Here is a 5,531-nt window from a genome sequence, read left to right on the forward strand (position 1 = left end):
CAGGGTGGAGGTTTGTCCAGAACTCACACATGGCAAGTGCGGCCACAGAAGCAACAGCAGCAGCAACAGCTTTGGGAGTTCTCAGCTCAGAGATAATGAAGGGATCAGGCAACTAACCAGTCAGAAAGAGATTACAGGGGACCCTTGCTGGCACTGGGTACAGCTGATGCTAATTAGCAACTCTATTGTTCATATGTAGTTCTGGGTTGCAGTTCTACACAAATACATACACACTCCATTGTACTCAGGGGGGAAACAGGAGGGGAAGGGAAGACTAAGAAAAGGAAGATGAAAAGAGGGAGAGTGTGATAATGAAGGGAAACTGTGTTTAAAAGGACAGGACAAAAAAAGAGAGAAGAAACAGAAGATAATGGGATGGATGGAAATCCATAGTTAGTAATCATAACTTTAAATGTGAATGGGGAGGGGGCAGCTAGGTGGTGTAGTGGATAAAGCCCCGCCCTGGATTCAGGAGGACCTGAGTTCAAACCTAGCCTCAGACACTTGACACTTACTAGCTGTGTGACCTTGGGTAAGTCACTTAACCCTCATTGCCCTGCAAACAAAAACAAAAACAAAAAAATGTGAATAGGGAGAACGTTTATGCAGCTGTGTTCTGAACTAGCAGCTCCAACCTCCTGGGCAACCTTCTATTGATAAAGAGCTCATTTAGTGGAAAGAAGAAAATATATATCTATATATTATTCTCTTCTCCCTGCATATAACTTGAGACAATCAAAAGTAAATTTCAACCATGAGGGAAATCATATATATCCAGGCTGGCCAGTGTGGAAATCAGATCAGTGCAAAGTTCTGGGAGGTGATCAGTGATGAACATGGCATAGACCGCACTGGCACCTACCATGGGGATAGCGACTTGCAGTTGGACTGCATCTCAGTCTACTACAATGAGGCCACCAGTGGCAAATATGTTCCCTGGGCCATCTTGGTTGATCTTGAGCCTGGAACCATGGACCCTGTTTGCTCTGGACCTTTTGGTCAGATATTCTGGCTAGATAACTTTGTCTTTGGCAAGTCCAGGGCAGGAAACAATTGGGCCAAAGGCCACTATATGAAGGGGGCAGAGCTGGTGGATTCAGTTTTGGATGTGGTGCGCAAAGAGGCAGAGAGCTGTGATTGCCTGCAAGGCTTCCAGCAGACACACTCACTTTGTGGAGTTACAGGCTCAGGGATGGGCACCCTACTCATCAGCAAGATCCGAGAAGAGTACCCTGACCACATCATGAATACCTTTAGTGTGGTTCCATCACCCAAGGTCTCAGATACCATGGTTGAGCCCTATAATGCCACACTCTCTGTCCACTAGTTAGTAGAAAACACAGATGAAACCCACTGCATTGATAATGAACCACTCTATGATATCTGCTTCTGAACCCTCAAGCTGACCACACCAACCATCTAGTCTCTGCCACTATGAGTGGTGTCACCACCTGCCTTCGCTTTCCTGGCCAGCTTAATGCTGACCTCCGGAAATTTGCTGTAAACATGGTCCCCTTCCCTTGACTCCACTTCTTCATGCCTGTCTTTGCTCCCCTCACCAGCTGTGGGAGCCAGCAGTATCGTGCCCTGACCGTGTCTGAGCTCACGCAGCAGGTCTTTGATATCAGGAACATGATGGCAGTATGTGACCCTTGCCATGGGCGATATCTCACCATTGCTGCTGTTTCCTGTGGTCAGATGTCCATGAAGGAGGTAGATGAACAAATGCTCAATGTGCAAAACAAGAACAGCAGCTACTTTGTTGAGTGGATCCCCAACAATGTCAAGACCACTGTCTGTGATATCCCACCCCATGGCCTCAAGATGGCTGTCACCTTCAGTGGCAACAGCACTGCCATCCAGGAGCTCTTCAAGCTCATTTCAGAGCAGTTCACTGCCATGTTCTGCCGGAAGGCCTTCCTCCACTGGTACACAGGGGAGGGGATGGACGAGATGGAGTTCACCAAGGCTGAGAGCAACATGAATGATCTTGTTCCTGAGTACCAGTAATACCAGGATGCCACCGCTGAAGAGGAGGAGGATTTCGGTAAGGAGGCAGAGGAAGAGGCCTAAGGGAGATATCCTGACATCTCAGTCTTCTTAATTCTTCCCAACATTCTTTCCCCATCACCCTTTTCCTCTAAAGTTTGCATTTTCTGCCTCCATCCTTTTTCTCTCTTTCTTTGTGGGTGCTGAGTTCTCTGCCCTCTGATCTTCCTTCCTTATATGACCTGTTCCCTCAGTAATATACCCCTTTCCTTCCCCACTCCCAGATTCTCTCCAAGAAGCAGAATATTTCCAACCCAAAGCCTCAATTTAGGGGACTTTGCGCCTACTAAGTGCCCTGAACTAAAATGGTGACCAAGAAGAAAGGACAGGCTTTTTTCTCTGACCAGCAAGATAAACGCTAAGGTTTTTTAAGAGCAAGGGAGGGGCAGCTAGGTGGCGCAGTGGATAGAGCACCAGCCCTGGAGTCAGGAGTACCTGAGTTCAAATCCGGGCTCAGACACTTAACACTTACTAGCTGTGTGACCCTGGGCAAGTCACTTAACCCCAATTGCCTCACTAAAAAAAAAAAAAAAGAAAGAAAGAAAATGATATATTATAAAAAAAAAATAAAAAAGAGCAAGGGAGATTGCCTAAGGAGGCAGTGGGGGAAGGGCAAGAAGGTCCCCTAGGTTAGTTGGCTCATGGCCAAATGAGGAGGAGGGGGAGGGGTTAAAGAAATTCACTAGGTTAATCAACTCCTGGCTGACTGTAGGGAACAATTTTTAATTGGGGAGTGTTAGCTAAGCGGCTCACTGCAATATTGAGGCAAGGAAGGAGACCAGCAGCCTCCCTCAAAACAGAGCAGGATTTATTTTAACAAGAATGAACTTAAAAAAACAACAACACACAAACAGGATCAGTAGGATCAAGGGAAAGGAAATAAAATGGGGAAAGGGAAATTATACAACCTGAAAAAACACTATTGCCCAGGAATCAGATGAGAATACACAGCAGCACTCCTATCGCCTTCCGGCCTCCAGCTAGAATGCGGGTGGGGGGGGGGGACTCCTTTCTCCCAGCACCCCCACACAGCCCCCAGCCAATTGGCTGGCCGCTCTGACAGTCACATGACTGCCCTCACTAGGCTTCCAATCATTATAATTTTGCCAGGCCCATGTAGGCATCCTCGAGTGGTGATGATGTGAGGTGCCAGTGCCATGGCAATGGCTACAACCAGTGGGTGGAGCACCGTGTGGTTTGCAGAGCCCCAGGCCAGTGCACGCCGAGGTTTTTTTTTTAAATTCTAGCCAAAAGGTGGGGTCATAAAAACCTCAAATAACAATTAATTCTTTTTTTTTTTTAGTGAGGCAATTGGGGTTAAGTGACTTGCCCAGGGTCACACAGCTAGTAAGTGTTAAGTGTCTGAGCCCGGATTTGAACTCAGGTACTCCTGACTCCAGGGCCGGTGCTCTATCCACTGTGCCACCTAGCTGCCCCAACAATTAATTCTTTACACAATGAAGTGTCCAACACTGTGTAACCCCATTTTGGGTTTTCTTGGAATTGTTTGCCATTTCCCTCTCTAGCCCATTTTATAGATGAGGAACTGAAGCAAACAGTGTTAAGTGACTTGCTCAGAATCACATAGCTAGTAAGTGTCTGAGGCTGGATTTTAACTAATGAAGGTGAATCTTCCTGACTCCCGGTCTGGCACTCTATCCACTGTGCCACCTTGCTGCCCTTCCTATCAAATTCATAAAAATGAGAGCCATCCTCCAATTAGCTATGGAACCATCCTTTACATGCCATTGTAATAGGCTAAGAATGGTCAAAACTCTTATATTTTACAAAAGTGGCATTATTCATTGGTATTTTACACCAACTGGTAGTAGGGATTGGTTCCATACAATTCAATTTTCATAACTCCAGGTGTCAAGCAATTGTCTTAACTGTTTGCCTTAGAGCTTTTGTTATTCAGTTGTTTCAGTCATGTCTGATTATTCATGATCCCATTTGGGGTTTTTCTGGCAAAGATATTGGAGTGGTTTGCCATTTCCTACTACGCAGAGAAATCAGTCAATCAATGAACAAGTGTTTATTAAAATTCTCTTACATATGCCAGGCATTGTGCTACATATTTCAAACCTAAAACACCTATAATGAGAAATGCCCATTTGAAAGATAATCTAGTTATGTTGAGATTAGCAGAGGAAAAATGTGAGATTAATTAATTTTCTATAGTCAACAATTTGTCTTTGGGGAAATAATCAACAGCACAAGATAGAAGCATTAGAACCTTTTCTTCCATTTTCTCCCAGTTAGACTAATTAAATTCAGGAATTTAATTAATAGCATGACATAATTAGAAATGTGTCAAACATTGCCAATTTGTATGACCAAGCAACAAAATGTCTTTTATTTTTTTCCCACAGTCCATGTACTTCTCTCTTCCCACCTGTTCATGGCTTGCTGCTTATCTGTAGATCTTCTTCAAGATTGCCTAGCATCTCTGACATTCTAGACTATTGGGAGAATTGAGATGGGAAGTAAGGGACTCTCCCTTTCATTTCTGCATTTCTTTCCTTTATTGTTATGGTATTAGACTCATATTCATAAGTTGCTACTGCATTTGGGTTGTCACTGAAAGTCTCTCACTGCATCGAGGCCATCTCTAGTTGTTCTGATATATATCTTGCCACTGGACCCAGATGACTCTGGAGCAGAGAGTGAGGCTGGTGACTTTGCACAGCCCTTCCTCATTTAAATCTAACTCAGTGAAAGTCATGACATCACCTCCTGATGTCATGGTTCTCTTCAAGATCGAAGGACGAAAAACAACCCATATTCTGTGAATAAGACCCGCCCCACTGGAGACTCAACTGGCAAGCTTCAGCTGGGCAATACAGCTCCCTCTCTCTCTCCCTGTCTCTCTCCTTTCTTTCCCTCTCCTTCTCCTTCTCCTTCCTCTCTCCCTCTCCTTCCTCTTCCTACCCTTATGTGTAGGTAAGGTGCTCTGCCTAAAGGAATAAAAGTTTTGATTGCTTAAACCTCACAAGATGTCTGGGGGTTTAGGGCCTAGATTTTTTAAGGATCATGCTTTAACCCCAAATCATTCTGACTCTCATAGATTGACCAACAAAAGGTCCCAGACCAAGCCTAATTGACCTAATTGGCCTTTTAATGGTTCAGAGTGAGGGTAAGTAGCAATTCCTGTTTTGTCCAGAAACCCTGAGGACCTTCCTATCCCAGACTTTCTTTCTTTCTTCCTTTCTTCCTTTCTTTCTTTCTTTCTTTCTTTCTTTCTTTCTTTCTTTCTTTCTTTCTTTCTTTCTTTCTTTCTTTCTTTCTTTCTTTCTTTCTTTCTTTCTTTCTTTCTTTCTTTCTTTCTTTCTTTCTTTCTTTCTCTCTCTTTTTCTCTTTCTTTCTTTTTCTTCCCTCCTTCCTTCCTTCCTTCCTTCCTTCCTTCCTTCCTTCCTTCCTTCCTTCCTTCCTTCCTTCCTTCCTTCCTTCCTTCCTTCCTTCCTTCCTTCCTTCCTTCCTTC

The 5,531-nt window shown here is 44.4% G+C and overlaps 1 pseudogene; it reads left to right on the top strand.

Annotated features, from left to right (window-relative positions):
- The first annotated feature begins 754 nt into the window (after window positions 1-754).
- LOC122735371 lies at window positions 755-2,073 on the top strand (annotated as a pseudogene).
- Window positions 2,074-5,531: the final 3,458 nt, after the last annotated feature.

This window comes from Dromiciops gliroides, chromosome 1 (genome assembly GCF_019393635.1).
Source record: "Dromiciops gliroides isolate mDroGli1 chromosome 1, mDroGli1.pri, whole genome shotgun sequence".
Classification (NCBI taxonomy): domain Eukaryota; kingdom Metazoa; phylum Chordata; class Mammalia; order Microbiotheria; family Microbiotheriidae; genus Dromiciops; species Dromiciops gliroides.